This window comes from Tamandua tetradactyla, chromosome 5 (assembly GCF_023851605.1).
Source record: "Tamandua tetradactyla isolate mTamTet1 chromosome 5, mTamTet1.pri, whole genome shotgun sequence".
Lineage (NCBI taxonomy): Eukaryota > Metazoa > Chordata > Mammalia > Pilosa > Myrmecophagidae > Tamandua > Tamandua tetradactyla.
Genome location: NC_135331.1, coordinates 135,921,339 through 135,948,988, shown reverse-complemented (window position 1 = coordinate 135,948,988; position 27,650 = coordinate 135,921,339). Strand labels below are relative to the sequence as shown.

The 27,650-nt window shown below is 36.4% G+C and overlaps 1 protein-coding gene, 1 long non-coding RNA gene and 1 pseudogene across 7 annotated transcripts in view; 1 reads left to right on the top strand and 2 right to left on the bottom strand.

The window, feature by feature from the left end:
* Positions 1–6,779, bottom strand: part of LOC143684887 (uncharacterized) — a 67,048-nt gene extending 60,269 nt beyond the window's left edge. Inside the window, exons 1-2 of one of the 2 annotated variants that reach the window (XR_013176236.1) lie at positions 6,631–6,779; positions 6,359–6,517 (exon numbers count right to left, since the gene is read on the bottom strand). This is a non-coding gene — a long non-coding RNA (uncharacterized LOC143684887). The remainder of the gene's footprint in view (positions 1–6,358; positions 6,518–6,630) is intronic. The other variant, XR_013176237.1, reaches the window with a different exon arrangement.
* A 77-nt stretch (positions 6,780–6,856) lies between these two features.
* Positions 6,857–27,650, top strand: part of LCA5 (lebercilin LCA5) — an 81,782-nt gene continuing 60,988 nt past the window's right edge. Inside the window, exons 1-2 of one of the 5 annotated variants that reach the window (XM_077162297.1) lie at positions 6,857–7,038; positions 26,973–27,137. The gene's annotated coding sequence lies outside the window, so the exon portion shown is untranslated. Of the gene's footprint in view, positions 7,093–7,381; positions 7,744–26,972; positions 27,138–27,650 lie in introns of those variants that run through there. The other 4 variants (XM_077162296.1, XM_077162295.1, XM_077162294.1 and 1 more) reach the window with 4 other exon arrangements.
* Positions 26,982–27,619, bottom strand: LOC143684886 (acireductone dioxygenase pseudogene; annotated as a pseudogene).

The window sequence follows — 27,650 nt, the reverse complement described above, 5'->3', positions numbered from 1 at the left end:
ATACAAAGAAATAAAAAATTGATGGTCTGGGAAATTCTGGGCTTCCAGAAAATGAGACCCCAGAGAATAGTGCTCCTCATGAGGATTTAACAAAACATAGAACCAGTCTGCCATTTCAGGAAAAGTGAGGATTGGAAATGGAGAAATCTAGTGTTTTGTGGAAAGTCATATTGTCTGATAGTTTTGATCCCTGTGAGCTACATGGAAAATCAACAAATTTTTGGTGAGATCTATATATTTGGACCCACTGCAGGGACAGAAATGGAACAGACTGAAGGAAGAATGACTTCAAAGGCAGAATCATGGAAGCTAAGGTCAAAGCCAAGAAATCTCAGGCCAGGAGACAGAAAGGACAGCTGACTTACCCATCCATGTGGAAGGGGTGAATTTGCCTGGAAGGGAGTGTTTGCTGCCTCAGGTCTTGGAGAGGGTAAAGCAAATTCCTCAGGGATTGGGGGTGGCCTGGCAATTATCCCACTGTTCTGAGGGGGTTGAGCATGTGCCCCCAAATGGCAGAAAGCCGAGTTGCTGCCCCGATGTTTGGAGAGGGTGGAGCTGGGAATAAGGTGGGCTTCCCAATGAACGTCACTGTTGCAATCCTCACCCCAGCATTTGTAGAGAACAGGGCCACATCAGAAGCCCTTAGAGAGGATGGGATTACCATGCTCTGGAATCCAGAGGATGAAAACACAATTCTATAAATGATTCTCAGAATTTGAAATCCAAAGGAGTTTGCCCTGCAGGTTTTCAGAACTGTTTTGGTCCAGTGACTCCTGTTTACCTTTCAATTTCTCCCTATGGCAATGGGAACATGTATCCTATGACTGTCACTCCTTTGATAATTGGAAGCAGATAACTTTTTTTGAATTTCACAGGACTACAGCCAGAAGGTAATACTGCCTGAGGACAGACCATACTGTAACTGACTTTGAAAAGATTTTGTACCATTTCTAATTTTGTATTGCATTTGCATTGTTACTGAAATGGTGGGGGCTTTTGAGAAATTGTGATGGAATGAATATATTTTATATATGGGAAGAACATGTCTTTTGGGTGTACAAAGGGTGGAATGTGCTAGTTTGAAATTGTTATGTACATTAGAAGAAGCTTGTTCTTCTAATTCTGATTTAGTATTTTAGGGTGGAAACTTTGATTAGATTGCTCCCATGGAGATGTGACACACCCAGTTGTGGGTGCAACCTTTTGAGTAGACTGAGGTGGACTCCGTCCATTCCAGGTAGGTCTTGACTAGTTTACTGGAGTCCAATGAAAGGGTAAACATTTTGGAGACGCTCAGACACTTGAAGAACAGTAGTTGCTTCACAGCATGCAGTAAGAAAACACCTCTGGGAAACTGTTTGAAACCAGAAGACAAAGGATTAGCAGACACCAGTCATGTGTCTTCTCAGTTGACAGAGGTGTTCCAGATCCATCAGCTTTTCTTCAGGAGAGGTATCTTTCCCTGGATGCCTTAGAACTGTAAACTTGTAACTTAACAAATTCCCTTTTTAAAAGCCATTCCATTTCTGGTATATTGCATTCTAGCAACATTTAGCAAACCAATATAACATCTCATATAGATAACACCTATCCATTTTCTTTCTCTTCTATGATTCTTTCTATGACATAGTGCAGTCATTTTCAAACTTTAAACATTTTGAGCCATATAAAAATCAGATTATGACAAGTATAAAAATAACTGAAACAAAATTTCATAAAATAACACTTATTCCTACTGTACACAATACACTCTGATATTTTCTATTTTACTCAACATATAATTTTAAAAAGGTGGTTATATACCATGAGTTGATTTCATGATTCATAAATGAGTCAAAACCAGAGTTTGAAAAGTACATGGTTAAAAGCTCAGTTCCAGGAATCAGACAACAGTTTAAATTCCTAGTCTTTTATATCCTGATTATAACCATGGGCAAAGTACTCAGCCTATTTAAGCCCAGTCTTCTCCTGTAATAAACAAATAATAATAATAATAATACTATATTATAGAGTTATAGTTAGGATTAAAATGGGTTATAGTAAGGATTAAAATGAGTAATGTAAAACTCTGAGTTCAGGGCCAGGAATAGAAGTTACTCAGGACTTTCTTATTTTTTTGGCTATTATTGGTCTCTTTCAGTTTTAAATTTCTAGCTGATCCTTCTATTTCAAGTCTTACCCTGCATGGTGCCACTACTGTAATCTTTGTAAAATGAAGAGCGCAGATGAAATCATGTCAGTCCTACATTCTAAAATTCATTTGTCACTCCTTATTGCTTTGGGGATTAAATGTAAATTTTTTAAAAAGATAGTTAAGCATTTGGCCTTGTGTCCTTCCCAGCCACATCTCTGTCCACTACTTCTCCCAGAGAACTCCTCACCATGTCTTCCTTTATCTCATCTTATCAAATTTGTCCAACATCTCCAGTGCCTGCGTATATACTGATATTTTCTATTTTCTATATATTTCCCACTTCTCTTCTGTTTAGTGCTTATGTAACATAAACTCCAACTCAAATGTTACTTTCTGGGCCACCAGGCTGGAAAAGCATGCCTGAGCCCTCAGGCTGAGTTAAAATCTCCTAAGTCCTCTTAGCACCCTATATATACCTTTATAATCATCCTCACTACACAGTCCGTGGAATCAGGGTTTGACTAATCTTTTAAGTCACTGAGCTGCTGGAGGACAGGGACTCTTTTTTCATCTCTGTATTCCTCAAGGGTAACTAATAAAGTACTTGATATGTATTTACTGAATGAATGCAGCTTTCTAACTGAGACATTTCCATTTCCAGTGTTTGAATCTGGAAATTCACCCCAGAAAAGACTATGTTCTTTTAATACATTCTTGTGGTCGCAAACTTATTGTGGGTAGGAACTTTCGGTTAGGCTATTTCAATTGAGGTGTGACCCAGACCATTGAAAATGGGTCTTAATTCTTTCCTGGAGTCCTTGTGTAAAAAAAAAAAAAAAAAAAAGACAGTAAAAGCAAGAGAGCTTAAAGAGAAATGTCCTGGGAATAACAAGCAAGGACCCACAGGAGCTGAGAGAGAAAGCCACTGAAACCAAAATCCAGGAGAGAAGGATCAGCAGACATCGCCATGTGTCTTCATGTGTGACAGAGGAACCCTGCATGCCAGCAGCCTTTCCTCAGAGAAGGAATCTTCCTCTTGATACATTAATTTGAAAATTTTCATGGCCTTAAACTAAATTTTAAGTTAATAAATCCCAATCTATTTCTGGTATACTGCATTCTGGCAGCTTTAGCAAATGGAGATACTGGGAATTCTGCTATACCATTTCCCATTTGCACTAGAAAATGAACTATTTTAATATGCTAAAACACCAAACTAATAAAAACACTTTTATTCTTTACCTAGCATATTTATTGTCAACTAAAAATGTTGTTACTGATTTTAACAGAACCTCCTATAGATTATTTCCAGTGGAAAATAGGCAACTGTCCAAAAAAAAAGTTACACTGACCTATTCCCTTTCAAATCTAACAATGTAACTGCAAACAAAACTACTATGGTTTCTATCACTGAAATTTGATCTTTGGGTCAATATACTTAAAGATGTAATTGCGGAGTAACAAAATCTGAAAACGTGCATTAAAAACTAGCTTAAACAAACTTTTCATTTTGTTCTTTTTATGTAAAATAAAAATAAAACTTCCCCAATTCAAATAAGCTCCGTGAAACACACACCAATTATGAAACAAGAAAAATACCAGTAAACATCACAATTGTTTCATTCCTTTCTCCAACATAATTATTAATTTGTAAATTTCATCAAGTGATCAAAATAGATATACTCTCTAGCTAAAGAGAGCACTAATCAAAGGTTGCCAGATTTCTGGTCTGCAAAGGCAAACAACACCACAATCAGATTAGGCTAAATTTGCTTTCATAAGAGTAGAATATTTTTGTGTTTTCAATTTTACTGCTGTTTACACCCAGCTCAAGTTTTCCTAATACATTTAATTTCTTTTAGACATCAGGCCTATTCGACACTGTTTAAAATTTAATGTTGGGGATGCAAGGGTAGTTCAGTGGTAGAATTCTTGCCTGCCATGCGGGAGACCCGGGTTCAATTTCTGGCCTATACACTTCCCCAAAAACAAACAAGCAAGCAAAACAAACAAATAAAAATTCAACAAATGGTGCTGCAATAATGAGATATTTACATGAAAAAATAATGAAATGTAACCCTGCCATACAGCATACGAAAAAACATAATGTTATATCCTGGCAACCAATTATTTACCAGGAATCTATTAACACATTTAAAAGTTTCTAGCAATATGCATACCAAGAAGTTATACTACAATTGTTAGTTTTTTTGTTATTTATCACATTCCTAGAAAAGATATAAAATTGCGACAGTGCTGTTTTTGAGGGGATGGGATTAAAAGGACAACTGAGCTAAGGATGATCATACTTGTGCCGCCCAAGATATCATTACTTGTAGTATGCATTTCCCTTTTAAATTATGGCAATTGTAATTTCTGAACTGTCTGCAGGTGTGAAGTTTAACTATTCTATTAATTTTTATGAAACGTCTAGCAAATCATGCAAACTCTTTGCTCTAATCTCCTCTTTAGAGGGGAAACATTTGTAGGAAGATTTTAGTTAATTATTGCCTGCACCACCACTAGATACTATTAAATAAGGAAACCAAATCTTGCAGAATATGGATATTTAGTTAGCAAGATAACAAATCTGGAGATTAGAGTATAGGAATATTAAAAATGAAACTCTGAAGTGCCAAATAATCATTAGTGGAATGTATTTCATAAATATAATCTTTAAAAACAAGAAGCATATTTCTTGTTAAATATAATTTAACATAATTTAATTTAACATAATTATAATTTAACAAATATAATTTAAGTGGCAGAAAGATAAAAAAGTGGTTTTGTTAGTTTTGTTTCCTTTTTCTTGAAAAAAGATTTCACAAAATATATAGTACCTAGTGAAATGAAATGGCAAATGCTATAAAATCTTAGAAAATGCTAGTCCTATCAAAAATGATTCTAACAAAACCATGTAAAACTATATAAACACTTGAAATTGTGACCTCATATTTTGGGCTAATCCTTTAAAAATTATTCAGTAAACTAGTTTTTACTTCTGGTTTTATTTTCAAGGTCAAATAAATTGATAATCACTGCTCTTAATATGATAGGGTGAATACAATTACACACTGCAAGAATCTTGAAAATACATTAGATACGATTAGAAAGTGTTTTGGAGACTCTTGACCTTTTAATTAGTTTCTTGCATATCAACAAGGGTATTAATCTGAAAGTGAAACACATTAAAGCCATTAAATCTGAAATGGTGAAATTTGGAAATTAGCAGACCTAGGCTTGAATCTTGCATTACTACTTACTACTTTAGCATCTTGCGATAAATATTTTAACCTCTCTGAATCTGTTTCCTCAAGTATAAACAACGGATAACAATAGCTGGCACATTTTGAGTGCTAAATAAACATTAATTTCATCTTCAACTGTCCTTGAGTGCCAGCAATCCCAATTTGACTCTGGAGAAATGCTTGTTTTTCCTCATATATACACGTTTCTTGACTCTTTCTATCATCTTCCTCTAAAAAGTAATCTACCGATGTGTTTATTAAACTACATAGTGCTTTCTCTAATGGAGTTAACCAGTGAGCACATTTTTCATTAAATGGGATTTTAATGAAAAATCTTACGTGCAGAGACAGATGAACAAATTGGTGAAAAATTATTTCAGTGCAGTTCTAGGGGTTACTCATCTTAATTTATTTTCACTAACACGAAAACATTGTGCATACAGAAAATTCCATTTAATTACAATATTGTTTAGTGGATGAATTTGTAACTTGAAGTAAAATATACTGACAGGACAAAATGAAAATATTAGCAACAGTGCAAAGTTGGGGAAAAAAGGTCAAACAGGAACTTCATATTTCATGTTCAGAAGATTGGTTGGAATGCATTTGTCTGTAAAAATCTGATTCTTTGCAGAATGGATGTAAAACTCTGTTCTTGAGAAATTGGCAATAATGAGAACAGCGGAGAACGGTGTTAAATCATTTTGGTGATGAGAAGGTTCAGAGACTCTTGAAATAACCCTCATCAGTGAGAGGATTTTTCTTTTTACCTTCTCGCCTCCCTGCAATTAATGTCAATTAATGCAGATCAGTTTTTAAATGTATCTTATTTTTTTACAATGGATCTCAATTCGTTTCGTACTGGCATGTACCACGGAATGCTTCCTTAAAAAAAACAGCGTACAAATGCGTTCCAACTATACCATTCCATCCAAACACTGGCCATTCAACACCCGTTCCAAAACCTAAAAATCACCTTTAAGCCAAACTCACGTCGCAGTCGTGATTCATGAAGGCCAGGGCTGCGAGGTAAGAGCGTTAGCGCCTCGAACCCAGAAGTTTCAGCGATGAGAACGAGAAGCAACGAGTTATTTGTATTTTATAATATGAAACCAAGTTATTTCCAAAAGGGATCCTAAACAAAAAAAAAAAAGAGAGCTTTGTTTCAATTAAGGAACGGCGAAATTCTACAGTTCATCTCATGAGCCCCCTTTCCCCACCGCCCGTGTCCTTCTCCCTCCTCCGCACAAAGACCGAATTTCTCCGCTACCGCGCAGCGTTCGGCACAGCTAGAAGGAGCCCGGAACGCTCGGGCGACTCCCCTACTCCAGGCCGTCGCTACAGCTAGAGCGGGCGACCAATGGCCGCGTCCACCCTCACTCGTTGTCCCGCCTCCTTGTTCTACAGAAGCCAATAGAAAGAGCCATCTGGTGACTGGGGCCAATCGGAGCCGGAGGTGAGGCGTCACTGGCTGCGGTCCCCCGCAGTGCAGTCTGGACCTCCGCCTCTGTTACCTTGGAGCTGAAGCCGCCGCCCCCGCCTCTGCTCTAGCTCTGCGCTCAAACTTCCCGCACCCGGCACCCTAGGCCCCGGCTCGGCAGCCTCCGCTGGAGTCAATCACTCTCACTTTGACTGTCAGACATCAAGACCCTGGCTGTGAGTTCCGCCTGGGAAGGGACTGGAAGGAGGCGGGACGTCGGGTAGGCTCTGGTAAGGGGCCGGGTCGGGTTCGGGGTGGGATTTGGAGTGGGCGTGGAGACCGTAGGGAAGTTGAGGGTTCGAGGGGAGGCTGGGACTGGAGCGTGGGGAAGATGGCTATAGGATGTTCGTGGATGGTGGGCCGTGCAAATTGGGTATTAAAGCTGGGAGGATGAGGAGGATCAAAGGATTAGGATTGGGGTGGGGTGGATCTGGGGTCGGGGTCTAGAAGAAGGAGCAGAGGGAGAAGAGAGTCTTAGGAAAGTAAGTCAAGATCCCGGAAACAGTGGGAGGGCCCACGGGAGGGGAGGCTGACCGACAGGTGGAGGATTGGGAAGTTAGGAGGAACCAGGAAAGGGTTGGTGGTTTCTTGGACCCGCGAAGTGAAATAAGGGAACGCAGGGCAGGTGGATTATAGAAGGGATTCGAAATTATTAGAATTATTAGTAGAGGACTTTGGCTACTGGAGTTGGGAGAAGAGGGACAGGGCTAAGAAGGGGAAGGGGGCTGAGGTTTTTAGCTCTGGAATAATAGCAGGCAATTAAGATTGTGATTAGAGTGGAAAGGCACATGTGTCCAGGCTGAGAATTTTTTACAGACCATTAGGGTTAGGATGAGAAGAAGAAAGATGATCTGCAAAAAAAATGAGTCTCCTTGGCATAGGTGAGTTGGAGTTGGTGCTTGAATACTTGGTGTTTTACCTTGGGAGGGCCAAAGGACAGTGTTTAATATAGTGAAGAATCTACCTTAGTTTAAATTCCCCCACCCCCTCCCCCATTTTTTTTTCCTAGTCCGGATCACCTTACTTTAAATTTCTCCTTTGTTCACTTTATGGTCTTGGACAGATTACTCATTACTTAACCTAGCGTCGTTTTTCTTTCCTTTCGGGAACTGGAATAGTAAATTTATTGTTATGGGGATTAGTTTCGAGATGTTCATATATGTACTAGGGGAGATAAATGGGGGGAAAAGGATGGTTTTGTTAAAGTGAATTTGTTTTTAGGATTTGGATTGTGTGAGGTAGGCATTTGGCTGCGTTTAAGTGTTCTGAATGGAGATAAAATTAAATTAACTGGTGTTTTCTTTTTAAATTTTTGGAGTCTTGGACCTCTGAAAATCTGTAGAAAGTTTTGGCTTCTCTCTCTAGGGAGGTCTGTTTAGACACATGCATATGCTTGTGCCATCGTTTATCTTCAGAATAAGAACTCTGGCTCGAATATCTCTCTGAGATCAAAAGTTATCACTTAAGTGGGTTTTTTTTTAAGATAAGAGGTCTCTACATGCAGTCTGGAAAAACGTAAAACTGAAAAACATTTTTCTCCTTTCTTAAGGAAACATGGTTATCATTGTAATCTATAATTCTCCCAGTTGTAGTTTCACATTTGAATTTTATATTACTAGTTTAAATATTTCTCTTTGGGATTTGACTACTTGTTGACATGTATGTTTACCCAAACATGTAATAGGAAATAAGAGTTTATTTTGATTCTCTAAGTTGATAAAGTATTTCAAATATCAAAAAGTAATTGGTGACTGTTTTAGTTTTCTAGTTGCTAAAATAAATACCATAACCTTGGGTTGACTTAACAACAGGAATTTATTGGTTCATGATTTCTGAAACTAGAAGGCTTACTTCCTTCAGAGGTCCTTATCTTCTGGTTTTAGGCAGTCTTTGGGGTTCCTGCACATGGTTGCATCTTCTCCTTTCTCTGTTGGGTTCTGTTGACTTCCAGTTTCTTGCTTCTTCCCTTGGCTTCCCTTTTTCCTTTCCAATTACCTTTCTTATAAGGATGTTATAAGCACAGTTTGGGCACACCTTAACTAATAACATGTTCAGATGTCCTGTTTACAAATGGGTTCATACCTACAGGACCAGGGATTGGGACCTGAACATGCCATTTGTGAGAGACATGACTCAGTTCCCAACAGTGACCTTGGAAAAGAGATTTTTATTTTTGTCTTGTGGGACCATAATTCCATAAGACACAGTATAAGCCCATTGCAATACAGATGCTACCCTCTTGGTTATTCTCCTACTCTCCTGCCAGTCATTCTTTTTTTTTTTTTTTTAACATATAATCATAGGCCTTTATTTCTGTGCATGTATGTGCATATATACATGTTTTAAAGCAGTTTAATTCACACACCATATAATCCATCCAAAGTGCACAATCAGTGGTTCTCAGTATAGTCATAGAGTTGTCGTTTATCACCATAAAAGTCCTTTGAAGCACAAAAGTATCCAATTTTGAAATACCATTTATCTTTTTTCTGTCATTGCTTATGCTTTGGGTGTAAAGTCTAAGAAACCATTGCCTACTGCAAGATCTTGAAGATGCTTCCCTACATTTTCTTCTTGGAGTTTTATGATCCTAGCACTTATATTTAGGTCTTTGATCCATTTGGAATGATTTTTTGTATAAGGTGTGAGATAGGGGTCCTCTTTCATTCTTTTAGATATAGATATCCAGTGCTCCCAGCACCATTTGTTGAAGAGACTGTTCTGTCCCAACTGACAGATTTATCAAAAATCAATTGATTATAGATGTGAGGGTCTATTTCTAAACTTTTAGTTTAGTTCCATTCATCAATATGTTCATCTTTTTGCCATTAGTATGTTTTGACCACAATAGCTTTGTAATATGCCATAAAGTTGGTGTGAGTTCTCCAACTTCATTCTTCTTTTTCAAGATGTTTTTGACAATTTAGGACCCCTTACTCTTCCAGATAAATTTGATAATTGGCTTTTCCATTACTGCAAAGTAGGTTGTTGGAATTTTGATTGGGATTGCTTTGAACCTATAAATCAATTTGGGTAGAATTGACATCTTAATGTTTAGTCTTCCAATCCATGAAGATGGAATGTCCTTCCATTTATTTAGGTCTAATTTGATTTAGCAATATTTTGTAGATTTCTATGTACAAATAGTTTATTTCCTTGGTTAAATTTATCCTTAGATATTTGATTAGTTTAGTTGCTATTGTAAATTGAATTTTTTTCTTAATTTCCTCCTTAGATTGCTCATTACTAGTGTATAGAAACTCTTAATTTTTACATTGATCTTGTTTTTCTGATCTTGTATTTCACCGCTTTGCTGAAATGTTTATCAGCTCTAGAAGTATTGTTGTAGTTTTTTTTGGACTCTAAATATAGGATCCTGTCGTCTGCAAATAATAAAAGTTTTATTTCTTCTTTTCCAATTTGGATGCCTAACTGCTCTAGCTAGAACTTCATAGACATGTTGGATAACAGTGGTGACAGTGGGTGTCCTTGTCTCGTCCCTGATCTTAGAGGAAAACTTTCAGTCTTTCACCATTGATATGATGTTAGCTCTGGGTTTTTCATATATGACTTTTATCATGTTGAGGAAATTTCCTTCTATTTCTGTCTTTTGAAGTGTTGTTATCAAGAAACAATGCTGGTGTCAAATGGCTCTTCTGTGTCAAGATGATGAGTTGTTTTTTTCCCTTCAATTTGTTAATGTGGTGTATTTTATCAATTGATTTTCTTGTTGAACCACCCTTGAATTCCTGGGATAAAACCTGCTTGAGAATAGTGTATAATTCTTTCAATGTACTGTTGCATTCAATTTTCTACTCTTTGGTTGGGAATTTTCTCTATATTCATCAGAGAGATTGGTCTGCAATTTTCTTTTCTTGTGTTATCTTTATTTGGCTTTGGTGTGAGGGTGATGCTGGTCTCATAGAATGCATTAGGGAGTGTTCCCTCCTCTTCAGTTTGGAAGGATTTGAACAGAATTGGAATTAAGTCTTGTAATGTTTGGTAGAATTCCCCTGTGAAGCCATCTGGTCCTGGGCATTTCTTTGTTGGTAGGCTTTTGATGGTTGATTCAATCTCTTTACTTGTGATTGGTTTGTTGAGGTCTTCTATTTCTTTCAGAGTAAGTGTAGGTTGCTCAAGGGTTTCTAGGAAATTGTCTATTTCATCTAAGTTGTCTAATTTGTTGGCATATAGTTGTTCATAGTATCCCCTGATGATCTTTTTAATTGTGTGGATCAGTAGTAATGTTTCCCCTCTCTTTTTATTTTATTTGTTTAAATCTTCTCTGTTTTTTTCATTGTCAGTCTAGTTAATGATTTGTCAATTTTATTGATTTTCCCAAAGAACCAACTTTTGGTTTTGTTGATTCACGCTGTTATTAATTTTTTTTTTTGTTCTCAATTTCATGTATTTCTGCTCTAATTTTTGTTATTTCCTTCTGCTTGCTTTGAGACTAGTTTGCTGTTCTTTTCCTGGTTCCCCTAGGTGTGCAGTTAGGTCTTGATTTTAGCTCTTCTTTTTTTAAGGTAGATGTTTAGGGCTATCATATTTCCCACTCAGCATTGCCTTCACTGTATCCCATAAGTTTTGATATGTTGTGTTCTTGTTTTCATTCATTTTGAGATATTTACTGATTTTTCTTGCAGTTTATTCTTTTACCCACTGATTGTTTACAAGTGTTTTTATGCTCCATATATTTGTGAATTTTCCAATTCTCTATCTGTTGAGTTCTAGCTTCATCCCATTATGATCAGAGAAAGTGCTTTGTAGAATTTCAGTCTTTTTAGATTTATTCTGTGACCAAACAAATGATCTTTTCTGGAGAATGATCCATGCACCCTTAAGAAGAATGGATATCTGCTATTTTAGGATACAACGTTCTGTATATGTCTGTTAAGTCTAGTTTATTTATTATGTTATTCAAGTTATCTTTTCCCTTAATGATCCTCTCTCTAGATGTTCTGTCTGTTGATGGGTATAGTGATTGAAGTCTCCACTTATTGTTGTAGAGATATCTGTTTCTCCCTTTATTTTTGTGAGTATTTGCCTCATTTATTTTGTGGCCCCATGGTTTGGCACATCAATATTTATGATTGCTATTTTCTCCTTGGTGGATTGCCCCTTTTTTTAAAAAAAATAAATGATGTTATTCTTTGACTTTTATAACAGTTTTGCAATAAAATTCTATCTTGTCTGATACCTATATAGGTATCCCAGGTCATTTTTTTTTGTTGTTGGGGAGAGGGTTACTGTTTGCCTGGAGTATCTTTTTCCAGCCTTTTACTTTCAACCTATATGTGTCCTTGAGTCTAAAGTTAATCTCTTGAAGAAAGCATATAGATGGATCAATTTTTTTAATCCATTTTGCCAATCTATATCTTTTGATTGGGGTGTTTAATTCATTAACATTCCTTGTTATTAGTAAAGAGGCAGTAGTTCAACCATTTTGTCCTTTGGATTTCATGTCATATTGTATTTTTTGTCTCTCCACTTCCCTTTTAATTACCTTTACTAATACTCTTTATTTCTATACTCTCCTCCAAGCCTCTTTCTCCTGTGTTTTCTTTTCAGCCTGTAGAACTCCTCTTAGTATTTCTTGTGGAGCAGGTCTCTTGTTAATGAATTTTTTCAGTTTTAGTTTATCTGTGAATATTCTAAACTGTCCCTCATTTTTGAAGGTTAGTTTTGCTGTATAAATAATTCTTGCTGACAGTTTTTCTCTTTTAGTATCTTAAATATGTAATAACACTGCCTCCATGGTTTCTGGTGAAAAATTAGTACTTAGTCTTATTGAGCTTCCCTTGAATGTGAGGGATCACTTTGGCTGCTTTCAGAATTCTCTCTTGATCTTTGGCATTTGACATTCTGATTAGTATCTCTCTTGGAGTAGGTCTATTTAGATTTATTCTGTTTGGAGTATCTTGTGCTTCTTGGACATATATATTTATGACTTTCATAAGAGTTGAGAAATTTTCTACCATTATTTGCTCAAATATTCTCTCTTCCCTTTTCCCTTCTCTTGTTCTTCTGGGATATCCATGACACACATGGTTGTGTGCATTGTCTCAAATCCCTGAGACTCTGCTCAATGTTTTCCATTATCTTCTCTCTCTGTTATTCTGACTGTAAAGCTTTGGTGCCCTACCATCTAGCTTGCTGGTATTTCCTTTGCCTGTTCAAATCTGCTGGTGTATGCCTCTATTTTTAATCTCATGTCTATTATACCTTCATTCCCATAAATTCTGTTATTTTTTCTTTGCCTGCTTTCAAATTTTTCTTTATGCTCACCCAGTGTTTCCTTAATATCCTTTATCTCTTTAACTGTATTTTCTTCTATCTCCTTGAATTGGGTTAGGAGATTTGTTTGAATATCTTTGATTAGGTTTTCTAAAATCTGTGCTCCTCTGACTTTTTAATTCTTTAGTGTGGGCCCTGTTTCTTAGTATGGCTTGTAATTTGTTGCTGATGTTTAGGCATCTGATTACCTTGATATGTTTACTCTGAAAGTCAATTTCTGACTGTTGCTTAGGGTTTTATTGTAGGTTGGCTCAGCATTAAAGGCTCTTCTTCATCATTTGGCTCAACTTATTCTAGATGTTGAGAATAGTTCAGTACAGGGCCAGGGATCCATGGAGAGCAGTTCCAAAAAGCCTTGGCAAGAGAGTCAGGAAAGACACCAAAAAAGCCTTTTTTTCCTCCCCCTCCCTGAAGCTGCGCTTTCCTAGTGTGCCCAGCAATTGGTGCTTTTTGACAAACCTTTCCCTGGTACCCTAAGGAGGAGTGCAGTTTTTCAGCCTCCACCAGGTAATATTGAAATGATGGCTGTGCGGATCCCTCTTCTGTGTAGGTTAAAACTGCAATGCAGAGCTGGTATCCAGCAGTCAAAACTCACTGATTAGAAGCCACAGTCAGCACTTGAACATGTCCCTGCCCTGTTCCCAGGAGGGAGACTTTCATGCCTCTCCCCTTCCATAGCAGCCAGCTACTGACTGTATCTGGGGGCTGGGTGCCAGCCATCACTGCAGGAGTGATTCACTCACTGTTTTTGCTGCATCTTCTTAGTCTTCCTGTCCTTCTCTTTCCTGGATGCTGTATAATGCTCCCTGGTTTCTGGAGCCCCAGAACCATTAATTCACAGTTTCTCCCTGTCCGCTAGCTGTTTTTAGGAGCAGTGTGTCCTATAGCTCCATATTCCACCATCTTCCCTGGAAGCCATTCCTAATATCCTTTGTAAGATCCTCTTTCTCTGCTCATCATTTAAATATTTTTTTTTTTTCTTATAATTCAGTCTTCAGCCTTCTCTTTTCAGTCTGTGTTCTTTGCTTGGCTGAGTTTATCCTCTCCCTTTGCTTCTATTATCTATATTTTATTAACGCGTTCCCAATTTTTAAATCTCTGTCCTAGAGTTCTTGAGTTAGCTCAAAATTTATCTTGCTAATGTTTGGTATTTCCATACAGATTTTATACAAGCATACAAAACTCTGTCTAATATTGAACCTATCAGCTTTCCCCACCAAAACTATCCTGTTGAATTGTACCAAGTCACCCATTTGTACCACCCCAAACTTTGGAATTCATCCAGGTTCTTTTTTTCCTATTACATCCCACACATACTCTGTCACCAAGTCCAGTTTATTTTACTTGACAAACATTTCTGGAATCAATTCTACATTTTATATCTCTAATTACACTACCTTAGTTTAAATATGTCACCTTTCATCTGGTACTAAGACAAACTGATCCTACTCTGGCCTTATTGCTCTCCAATTCTTGTATAGGAGATGAACCTTTATAAATGTAAGATCTGATTATTTTAATCTTGCTGAAGGCCCTGTTTGTTTCCGACGATCTTTTTTTTTATTTTTTAACTTTTTAAATTGTATATTATAGTATATATGTAAAGCAAAGAAAGAAAAGAAGTGATGATTTTCAGAGCACTCTTCAACAGATCCCAGAGTCTGTTGGTGGGCTACCATACCATCCTCTCAGATTTTTCCTTCTAGTTGCTCTGAAACATAGGAGGCTAGAAAGAATAAATATTTTTTTTATCATCATAATCGACTGTTTTCTTTTCTCTGAAAAATAACACATATACAAAAAAGCAATAAATTTCAAAGCACAATACAACAATTAGTTGTAGAACAGATTTTAGAGTTTAGTTCAGGTTACGGTTCCACAATTTTAGGTTTTTACTTCTAGCTGCTGTAAGATACTGGAGACAAAAAGAAACCTCAATCCAGTGATTCAGCAGTCATATTAGTTTGTTAAACCCTACCTTCTCTGTATAACTCCACCATCACCCTTTATCTTTCTGTCCCACTCTTTAGTAGTATTTGGAATATGGCCGTTCTAACTTTTTCACATTGGAAGAGCATCTCAATAATATGAGGTAGGGAGATAGAACTAGCTGATGTTCTGGAGAGGCTGACCTCTCTAGGTTTCAGAGCTTACCTGGTCCATGGACCCATCTGGAGGTTGTAGGTTTCTGGAAAGTTACCCTAGTGCATAAAACCTTTGAAGAATCTTATATATTGTCCTAGGTGTTCTTTAGGGCACCTAGAATAGTTTTGGTTGGGGTTTGGCAAGTTATGATACGTAGCAATGTCTAACTGAAGTTTGCATGAGAGTGACCTCCAGAGTATCCTCTTGACCCTATTTGAACTCTCTCAGCCACTGATACTTTATTAGTTACACTTTTTTTCTCCCTTTTGGTCAGGATGAAATTGTTGATCCCACGGTGCCAGGGCCGGATTCATACCCTGGGAGTCATATCTCATGACTCACCAGGGAAACCTTCACCCTGGATGTCATGTTCCATGTAGGGGGTGGGCAATGATTTCACTTACAGAGTTGGGCTTATAAAGAGGGAGGCCACATCTGAGCAACAAAAGAGGTCCTCCAGAAGTAACTCTTAGGCATACCTGTAGGTAAGCTAAGCGTCTCCACTACCTACATAAGTTCATAAGAGCAAGCTCAAGATCAAGGGCTTGACTTGTTGATTTGGGTGTCCCTGATGGTTGACTCAGTATTAGGGGATTCCCTGATGCCATTGACCTTTTCACTGTGCCATAAAGATGCTTCTTTTATTGGTCTCTTCCAGCTGACACAATCTCACATTTCATTGTGTTATTGCTACTTCCAACCACTGCAATCATTATAAACCAAAGTTGTCCAATTGAAACATAATGTGAGTCATATACATAATTAAAAATTTTCCAGTAGTCACATAAAAAAAAAGGTGAAACTAATTTTATAATCTATTTTATTTTACCCAGTATAACCTGTTTTATTTCAACAAGTAATCAATATGAAAAAGGTTATTAAAAAGATAATTTTATGTTCTTTGTATATGTACTGTTTTTAAAATCCCGCATGTATTTTACACTTATAGTATCTCTCGTTTCTAACTAGCTTCATTTCAAGTGCTTGATAGCCACTGTACTAAACAACACAGTTATAAACTATTTGCAGTTTGACAATATGCCATTTCATACCTTTTACCTTTGCTGCTGCTTCTTACTGAAAGACTTTTTCCTCAACAGCTACTCTCATTTACTAATCTTACCTACTACTTCTCCGAAAATAAACAAGCATATCAAACCTTAGACCCTCAAAAGCACAAGCAAATACTTGTGCTTAATTTCTGCTAATTCTCTAACAACCAATTTAGGCATTATCTCCTCTGGAAGCTTTCTCAAACTCCCTTTCATCCACTTCTGATCTTATTTAGCTTCTTCTACTTAGTTTTATCAATATTAATCATATTTTGTTGCATAATCTGTCCATTCTTGTCTGGGAGCTTCTTTTTCTTTTTCTTTTTTTGCCTTTTTGTTTCCGGTTTATTTTACTCAATATGTTTTCATATGTATCAGGACTTCATTCCTTTTTTTAAAAAAGCTTCATTGTAAAATGTAACATTATTACAAAGCAAAGAAAGAAAATAGCAATAATTTTCAAAGCATACTTCAAGTAGTTATAGAACAGATCTCAGAGTTTGTCATGGATACTGGAAGAAATATTAATATAGTGATTCAGCAGTCATACTCATTTTTCAAATTCTGTTTTCTCTATTATGCCTCCTCCTTTTCCTCTGATCCCTCTTCCAATCTATAGGAATCTTTGGGCAATGCCCTTCTGACTTTTTCATGTTGAGAAGGCGTGTCAACACTAAAGATTAGGGGGATGTAATCAATCGTTAATCTTAAAGAGGCTGGTACTTCTGGGTTTCAGAATTTATTTGACCTTGGAACCTTCCAGGAATTATAGAACAAGAAAGCAAACTTAGTGCATGAAACCTTTATAAAATCTCAGTTCGAGCCCTAGGTGTTCTTAAGAGTCAACAGGAGTGATATTGGTTGGGGTTTAGCAAACCCTGGCAATTAGTACCAGCTAACTGAAAGTTACATAAGAATAGTTCCAGAATACTCTCTTGACTCTATTTGATCTGTCCTAGCCACTGTTGCCTTATTTTATTACATTTCTTTTCCCACTTTTAGTCCGGAAGGCATTGTCGATCTCATGGTGCCAGGACAATACTCATCCCTGGGAGTCACACCCCACGTTCTCAGGGAGATTTTCACCCTTGAATGTTACATCCCATGTAGTGGAGAGGGTAATGATTTTCCTTGCTGAGTTAAACTTAAAGAGAGGTCACATCTGAACAACAAAGAGTCTTCCTGGAAGCAACCCTTAGACCTCGTTATCGGTACTCTTAGCTTGTCTGCTGCAGAAGTAAATTTGGTAAGGACAAGCCTCAAAACCGAGGGCTTGGCCTGTTTTCTTGGGAGGACTTCATTCCTTTTTATGGTTAAATAATATCCATTGTGCGTATATTTGTTTATGTGCTCATCTGTTGATGGACATTTGTGTTGCTTCCTCTTTTGGCTGTTGTGAATAATGCTCCCATGAACATTAGAGTTCAAATATCTGTCCATGTCTCTGCTTTCAGTTCTTTTGAATATATATCAGGAAGTAGGATTGTCAGGTCGTATGGTTATTCTATGTTCAACTTTCTGAGCAACCACCAAGTGGATTTTCACAGTGGCTGTACCATTTTACAATCCCACCAACAGTGTTTAAGTATTCCTATTTCTCTGCATCCTCGCTGAGGTTGTTGTTTTCTTTTTTTTTTTTAATAGCCATCTATATTATCTAGGGTTCTCTAGAGAAACAGAATCAGCAGGAGATATCTGTAAATATAAATTTATAAAAGAGTCTCATGCAACCATGGGGATGTAAGAGTCCAAGATATGTAGGGCAGGCTGTTAGCTGGCAGCTTTAGTGAAGGTTCTCAACAAAAGGAAGAGGGACTGTCTCTCCTGAATCCTCCTTAAAAGCCTTCCAGTGATTGGATTAAGCATCATTCATTGCAGAAGGGACACCCCTTAGCTAATTGCAAATGCAATCAGCTGTGGATGCAGCCAACATTGGTCATGATTTAAGTCCATGAAATGTCCTCAGAGCAACAGATAGTCCAGCACTTGCCTGACCAACCAGGCACCATCATCTGGCCAAGTTGATACATGAACCTGACCATCACACCATCCTAGTGAATGTGAAATGGTATCTCAGTGTGATTTAAAAATTTTTTTTTATTGTATAATGTAACATATATACAAACCAAAGAATGAAAAAAAGCAATGATTTCAAAGCACTCTTCAACAATTAGTTACAAAACAGACCTCAGAGTTTGCCAGTTGATCATCTCAGATTTTTCCTTCTTTCTGCTCCTTCTGTATATAGGAGGCTAGAAGGAATATATATATATTTTATCATCACAATCGACTTTTTTTTCTGAAAAATAACATATATACAAAAAAGCAATAAATTTCAAAGCATAGCACCACAATTAGTTGTAGAAAGATTTCAGAGTTTGGTATGGGTTACATGTCTACAATTTTAGGTTTTTATTTCTAGCTGCTCTAAAAATACTGAAGACTAAAAGAAATATCAATGTAATGATTCAACAATCATACTCATTTGTTAAATCCTTCCTTCTCTGTATAACTCCACTTTCACCTTTGATCTTTCTCCCAGTCTTTAGGAATATTTGGGCTATGCCCATTCTAACTTTTTCAGGTTGAAAGGGGCTGTTGATAACATGGGATAGGGGGCTGGAACTAGCTGATGTCCTGGAGAGGCTAACCCCTCTAGGTTTCAGGACTTATATGGTCCAGGGACCCATCTGGAGGTTGTAGGTTTCTGGAAAATTACCCTAGTACATGGAACCTTTGTAGAATCTTATATATCACACTACCTGTTCTTTAGGATTGGATTGGCTGGAATGGCTTTGGTTGGGGTTGGGGGTTGACAAGTTATGGTAGATAGCAATGTCTATCAATGTGATTTTTTTTTTTTGTATGCTGTATGGAGGGAGTCACATTTCATTCTTTTTCCATGTGAGTATCCCATTAGTGCAGCACCATATGTTGAATTTTTGTTGTTTGTTTGTTTGTTTTTTCCTTTGTTTTGCTTGTTTGTTTTTGGGAAGTCCATGGGCCAGGAATCGAACCCATGTCTCCCACATGGCAGGTGAAAATTCTATTGCTGAACTACCCTTGCATTCCCTATCACTTCCAGTTTTTTTAAAAAATATTTTTATTTAGAAATCTTCATACACATACAGTCCATACATCTTATACAATCAGTGGCTCACAATATCATCACATGGTTGTGTATTTATTACCATGATCATTTTTAGAATATTTGCATCCTCCAGAAAAAGAAATAAAAAGAAAAAGGTAAAAACGTATATATTCCATACCCCTTGCCCCCTCCCTCATTGACCACTAGTATTTCAATCTACCCAATTTATTTTACCCCTTATTCCTCCTAATATATATATATATATATTTATATATATAAAAGAAATATCAATGTAATGATTCAACAGTCATACTCATTTGTTAAACCCTACCTTCTCTGTATAATTCCATCACCTTTGATCTTTCTCCCAGTCTTTAGGAATAATATCCTACATGGACAGGCTCCTGGAATCGAACCCTGGTCTCCGGCATGGCAGGTGTAAATTCTGCCACTGAGCCACCATTGTACTGCTGTATTTATATATTTTTTATCCATATTTGTTTACTCATCTGTCCATACCTTGGATATAAGGAGCATCAGGCACAAGGTTTTCACAATCACACAGTCACATTGTAAAAGCTATATTGTTACATAGTCATCTTCAAGAATCAAGGCTACTGAAACACAGCTCAACAGTTTCAGGTGCATCCGTCCATCCACTCCAATACACTATAAACTGAAAAGGGATACCTATATAATGCATAAGAGAAACCTCCAGGTTAACCTCTCCACTCTGTTTGAAATCTCTCAGCCACTGAAACTTTATTTTGGGCTGGGAGCTTCTTAAAAGTAGGGGATCAGTTGAGTATTATTCTTTTTCTGTCTCCAGCTCTATCCATAGTCCATTTAAAAGGTATTCAATAAATGGCTTATAAATGAATGAATGGTGAATGAACATCCTGTGATGTTATTTGACTGACATCAAAATAAACCCTAGGGATATATACTGTAGTTGTTAAGATGCTTTAATTTAACCTAGTACTTTAAAATACTGTGTTAAAAAAGCTGATTTATGTGATTTGATTGAGGGTCTAGGAAACTGTATTAGTTAGGGTTCTCCAGATAAACAGAATCAACAGGAAATATTTGTAAATATAAAATTTATGGAAGTGTCCCACGTAACCATGGGAATGTAGAGCCCAAAATCTGTTGGACAGGCTGTGAAGCTGACGATTCCAATGGGCGGTCTGAACGAACACCACAGAAGAGGCTCGCCAGCCAAAGCAGGAAGAGAGACTGTCTCCTCTGAATCCTCCTTAAAAGGCTTCCAGTGATTAGATTAAGCATCACTCATTGCAAAAGACACTCTCCTTAGCTGATCACAAATGGAATCAGTTGTGAATGCAGCCGACGTGATCATGATTTTAATTCTATGAAATGTCCTCATAGCAACAGACAGGCCAGCACTTGCCCAACCAAACAGGTTCAAGTTTACACATGAACCTGACCATGACAGAAACCATACTTTAAAAATCTAAACATGGTTTGATTTTTAAACAAAAGTAGGTGTTGTACAAAAAAATATAGTAGTATAAGGAAATGTTGAGGGATATCCTGGAACACTTAAATTGAGAAGTGGAAAAACTACTTTGTTCTATTTGTTTCTTAAGTTTTTCCTTTATTGGAAGGAAGTACTTGCAGTTCTAATGCAGCTGTATGTTTTTTACCTTTATCTCATCTGTAGTTATTTATCATCCTTTTGGGAGGGAAAGATCTTATTCGTATTTTTCTCTTTTAGTTTATTTTCATTTTACTTGCCTACTTGCCTAGTATTTGGGCTCTTTCCCAACAGCAGTGATAATCAGGGAGCAAAGTTTTATACAAAAAACCTGAGCAGTGGGAAACATTAAGAAGTTAATAGTTCCTTGATTTTAGATGTTTTTCTCTTAAAACTAAGAGCTTTTCTTAAATTCACATGAATTGAAGATGATCATTATATCTACACTGAACTAATAATCTCTATTTACTTTCTGATTCATTTGAAACTGGACTTATACAGAAACTATTCTGGTACTGAAAAATCTTTTAGCTAATCATTTTTCTGATCTGTTATGTGCATCTTATACAGCTTGAGACTTTTTTTTTAAGGGACGTAATTTTACATGACAAATGGCAAGCATTAGATTTGAAAGTTTTCTGACATCTCCATAGTAGCATTCTTTGTCATTTTTAGAAAATAAGCAGTTCTTAGAAATTTAAATAGGACTAAACTTAAAATTTTTCTTCTTTGCTTTTAACTAGCTAATTCTTTATCATTGAGGGACCTAATTTATAGCCAGGAAAATTTAACTGATTCATCCTCAGTCACAAAGAATTTGTTTAAATTAGTTGGAGAAGTTCAGTAAGGTTGATTTGTAAAGATTTGGAAACAGATAACATAATACTGTGTGATGGTAGTGCAATATTCTAAGTGTAATTAACAAAGCTAAAGGTGAGTATGGTTGAAAGAGGAAAGCTAGAGTTGTGTGCTTCACCAGAGGGAATGCTAGAGGATAAAAACTGGAACTGTGTAACTTAGTGAAACCTAGAGTGAACAATGAAGGTGGTTAATTGTATAAATATAAGAAAGTTCTCACATGTACTAGAACAAACGTATGTCACTATTACAAGGTGTTAATAATAGGATGGTATATGGGAAAAATGCAGTTAATGTAAATTAAGGTTTATAATTAATGGTAACCTTGTAATATTCTTGCATTAATTGTAACAAAGACACTATACCAAAGCTAAATGTCAATAAGGGGGATACAAGAAGTATGGAATTTTTTTCTTTGGATGAAATGAGAATGTTCTCATGTTGAGTGTAGTAGTGAATGCATTACTATGATTATATCAGGAGCCATTGATTGTACACTTAGGATGGATTGTATGGTGTGTGAATAAAACAGTTTAAAAATAATAGGGGGCAATCAGGGTATGATATGTTTTGAGTTTTCTGTTTTCTTTTTATTTCTATTTTTTGGAGTAATGAAAATGTTCTAAAATTGATTGTGGTGATGAATGTACAGAGTATGTGATGATACTCTGAGCCATGTACTTTGGATGGATTCTATGGTATGTGGCTATATCTCAGTAAAATTATGTTAAAAATAAATTAGTTGGAGAACAAATATGGATTATAGATCTTCAGTGTTCCATCCGATAATCTAGATAACATTTTTCTTTTAAGAAAGACAGTAATTTTACTTACTACTTATTAATACTACGAATAGTTTATAGTAGTCAAATAGAAATTATTGATCCAACTGCAGGTGAAACTTTTTTCATTTGAAGACCCATTAGATAATTTAAGTTGTAGAGTTAACTCAGAAAACATTCCAGCTTATGATATAATGATCCTGAGCATAACTTTTAGATTTGCTCACTTTCCCTACTCTTAGGAATTTTAGAGATTTAATTAAGTCTTAAGCAATTATTTTGAAAGAGGAAAGATTTAACATTGCCTTCTAAATGGAAGTTTAAAGAGTGAAATTATTCTATTTGGAATAGTATAATAGAATAATCGTTTGCTCCACCAGTATTTAATGAAAGGTGTTGCAATTAGTGTGGTAAAATAGACAGACAGGTCTCTGTTCTTAGAAGTCTTATATTCTAGTAGGAGGAGAAAGACAATAAATGTAAGATTATTTTCAATAGTAACAAGATCTGTGGTGAAAATAAAACAACAATAGAGAATGGGCTCTTTTTTAACTTTTTAAAATTGTATTATATATATATACAAAGCAAAGAAAGAAAAAGAGCAATAATTTTCAAAGCATTCTTCAATAGGTAGTTATAGAACAGATCCCAGAGTTTGTCATGGGCTACCATACCATCATCTCAGATTTTTCCTTCTAGCTACTCCAGAACTTTTGAGGCTAGAAGGAATATATATTATTTTATCATCACAATTGACTTTTTTGTGAAAAATAACATATATGTTAAAAAAAAAGCAATAAACTTCAAAGCACAGCACAACAGTTGTAGAGTAGATTTCAAAGTTTGGTATGGATTACAGGTCCACAATTTTAGGTTTTTACTTCTAGCTGTTCTAAGATACTGAAAATTAAAAGAAATATCAATATAATGATGCAGCAACCCTACTCTTTTGCTAAACCCTGCCTTCTCTCTATAACTCCACCATCTCCTTTGATCCCTCTCCCACCTTTTAGCGGTATTTGGGCTATGCCCTGAGAATGGGCTTATTTTAATAGGATTGTTGAGGGGGCATCTTTGAGAAACTCACTTTTGTGCTGTGAATGGGATGAAGAGAAGGGGCAACCTTTGTGAAGTTCTAGGGGAAGGGCCTTTTAGATAGAGAGTGCAGCAAGTATAAAGACTGTGAGTTGGAAGTGCGCTTGGCATGTTGGAGACACGAAAGAAGGCCATTTTGACCAAACCAGCATATATGGGAAAGAGTTGCATGAGATAAAGATGGAGAGGTAGGCAGAGGAATTATTTCCTTTCAGAATTTGCAGACCTAGTTAAGGATACTTATGTGTGTGGGAAGCCATTGAAGGGTGTTCTCTGATCTCTGCTTTAAGTAACTCTCTCTGGCTGCTGTGTGAAGAACCAACTGTAGAGAAGGAAGAATGAAAGCAGAGATTATCAGGAGGCTGTTCCATAAATCCAAGTGATAGCTTTAAGTAAGGTGGTAGCAGTGGAAATGGTAAGAAATATTCATATTTGGGATATATTTTGGAGCTAAAACTACCTAGTTTTACAGCTGGTTTAGAGGTGAAATTGGGGGAAAGAAGGAATCTAAGATGGTTCCTAGATTTGGGGCATGAGTAATTTAGTAGAAAGAGGTACCATTTATTGAGATCAGGTAGAAGGGAAAGAGTAGAGGTGACAAGGTGGTGGATCATGATTTCAGTTTTGGATATAAGTGTGAGATGATTTTTTGGTGTTAAAATGGAGTTGTCAACTAGTAAGGTAGATATATGAATCTGATATTCAGATTAAATGAAGACTAAATGAGATCACCTGTGGAGGGAGTGTAGATGAAAAAGAGTTGGCCAAGGTGTGGTGCCTTGTGTCTCCCAACATTTAGAGATCAGGTAGAGGAGGCAGATTCAACAAAGTTGAAGTAGATGGATATGGAATCTAAGTAAGAAAGAGGATGTTTTAGGATAGAGGAAATGGTTGGTTCTGTCAAATGATGCTGTGATGTCAAGTATGAATAGTACTGAGAATTGACTGTTGGCAAGATGAAGGCCTTTGTTAATCTTGACAAAAATTATTTGAGTGGAATGGGAGAATCAAAGTCTGGCTGTTGTGGGTTAAAAATGATATGGTTGGAAGGGAAGTGGAGATAGCATTCCAGGTTATTCTTCAAAAAACGTTTATTGGAAAAGTGGAGTAGAGAAACTGTGTTCTATATGCAATAGGAGATGGAGTAAAAAAAAAAAAGCTTTAGGGAAGTCTTTGTGTATATTAATAGGAATAAACCTGTAGAGAGGGCACAGTTGCAGGAGCACAGTCTTTTGAGTTGGAAAGAGGGTATGGGAAATGTTCTCGTTTGCAGGCTGCTGGAATGTGATATACCAGAAATGGAACAGCTTTTAAAAAAGAGAATTTATTAAGTTGCAAGTTTATATGTTCTAAGGCTATGAAAATGTCCAAATTAAAGCAAGACTATAGAAATGTCCAATGTAAGGCATCCAGGGAAAGATGCCTTGGTTTAAGAAGGCTGATGCTGTTCAGGGTTTCTCTTGCAACTGGAAAGGCACATGGTGAGCATGGTGTCATCTGCTAGCTTTCTCTTCAGGCTTCTTGTTTTCTGAAGCTCCCCTGGGGGCTTTTTCCTTTTTCATCTCCAGAGATTTCTGGCAGTGTGGGCTCCCTTGGCTCTGGTGCCGGTAAAGCTTTTTCCAAAATGGTTCTTTCTTAAAGGACTCCTGTAAGCAACCCCACATTGAATGGGTGGAGGCACATCTCATGGAAACCATCTAATCAAAAGTTACCTCCCACAATTGATGTGGGCCACATCTCCATGGAAACAATAAAAATGCTCCCGCCCAGTAATATTGAATGAGGATTAAAGAACATGGCTTTTCTGGGGTGCACAACAGATTCAAGCTGGCACAGGAAAGAAGACAAGAAGAAATACTTCCATTTTAGCAGGAGAGAGCCAGAGATCATGGGATAGATGTAGATGGAGGTGGCTTCAAAGATGAGGCAGTGTTCATCTGATTAGAAAGAAGTTGAACTACTAGATGATTCCCTAGATCCCTTCCAGTGTTAAATTGTTGTGAGTTTATAAAGCTATAGAACTTTATTTTTTATTTTTTAAAATTTTTATAAAGAGAAATAATAGTTATAAGAAAAAGTTATTGTTTAATAGTTGATTTAACTCATCTATATCTGTCTCTTTTTTCTACCTCTTTTTAATTAATTCTTAGAAATGAACAAGTTTCATTTATAATAACCATTTATAAATGAAGCTATTTTTAAAAAACCAAAAATTAGTAGATATACTCTTAATCAAATTATTGAGATAAATAGTATTTGACAGAAGAAAGTCCTGGGATATTAATGTAATTATCATGCTGCCTGCGTACATTTTATTTCTAAAATTCAGAAAGAGGTTACTTCAATGTCTAAAACTTGAGTTTTCTCTGTTCAATGGGAAGATTAATGTGGAGGTGATGAAAGATTAATTTTTAAATGAAGATTTGTGGGTTTTTTCCTATGATGATAACGAAGTAAGCATAATTGTATCACAGAACTGTTAAGTAGAAAAACAATGCACTAGTTTTCTTGTTACAATTCAAAGGTTTGATTGTGAAAGAGATATATAGTAAAGCACATTTAACCTAGAAATCCTAAATTGGAAAAATACTAATATTTGTATGCATTAAAAATGTTATATATACATTTATATTATGTATGTCATACATGTAACATGTATTGTATAAATTGTATAATTAAATTATATAATTACATTATCATAAGAAGAAGCTAAACAAGAGTGATTTTTAACAAACCAGGCAAAAATACCATATACACCTGAATATTAAATAAATGCAAGCCAAAAGCATTCAGTTGAGTCAATTGTTTTTTTCTGAATAGGAAAGTGGTGTAAACTACACTCTACTAAGAGTGTAGCCATAATAGGAGGGGCTTTCCCCAATTCCATTGCCTGACCCAAGTATAAAATTTAGGGGAAATTTTATAAATTTTATAAATTTATAAAGCAGGCGTAGCACTGACTGATATCTGGTTTAAAGTCTTAAGAATCATATCCAGGTAAAATATGCTAAGTAGTTACATTTTGAGAGATTAAACTTTCATTTGGGTTAAGGTTGAATGCATGGACTAATGCAGGGCTAGAGAACCACTGTTTTTTTTAATTAGTACAAGAAAATGAAAGCAAAAATTAGTTTTATTGTTATTTTCATTAAAAAATACTCTGACCAAGTAATCTTACATAGGAAAAGACAGTCTAGCCTCGATTCTACAAGATAAAGGCAAAAAGAAAGTGACTTATTTTCTGCTCAGTTATCATGTTTAGAACTGTCACAAGTAATGTATTAGTTTCCAGGGAGCATCACTATGCTGTCTGAGTCAAAAACTTCACATATTGTACTCGAGCATCAAGATGTTCAACTGGCCGGTTGTATGCTGTCCACACTGGATCTCCAGAAAACAGCCACATCGCCTACACATAGTTCTTTTCATCCAGGTGAAGCGGTGATAAATTCCAGCAGTAAGTGTTACCATGTTTCCCTTTTCCATAAAAATCTGGATCCACTTGTCCTCTTTATCCTTTACATTTAAATAACCACTTCCTTCCAAAATGTATCGAACTTCATCATCCAAATGTATATGTTCTTCAGAAAATATTTTAATCTTTCCTTCATAATTTGGTAATTTATCTTTGCTTATGGTTATTATGTCCATCCACAAGTAGTTTCTGTCTTTTTGGGTCTTTTCTAATTCTGGATGATTCTCATATTTGTTGGCATCCAGCTTCCAGTAAATGACCCTGAGTTGACGTAGCTGCTTCGGGTCAGCCAGGTGGCTGGGCCCTAGTTGGTAGGGCTTCCTCTGGTCCTTGGAGGACTCGTCCATATACCACGCCTCCACCATCCTTACAGCGGGTCTGCGGGAGGCAGTGGGTCTCAGTGAAGTATGAGGTGTGTCCGCTGTCTGGCAGGAGCAGCTCTTCATTTCTTTTGGGTCTCATTTTTCATATCTTTTCTTTAACTTGCTTGATTAT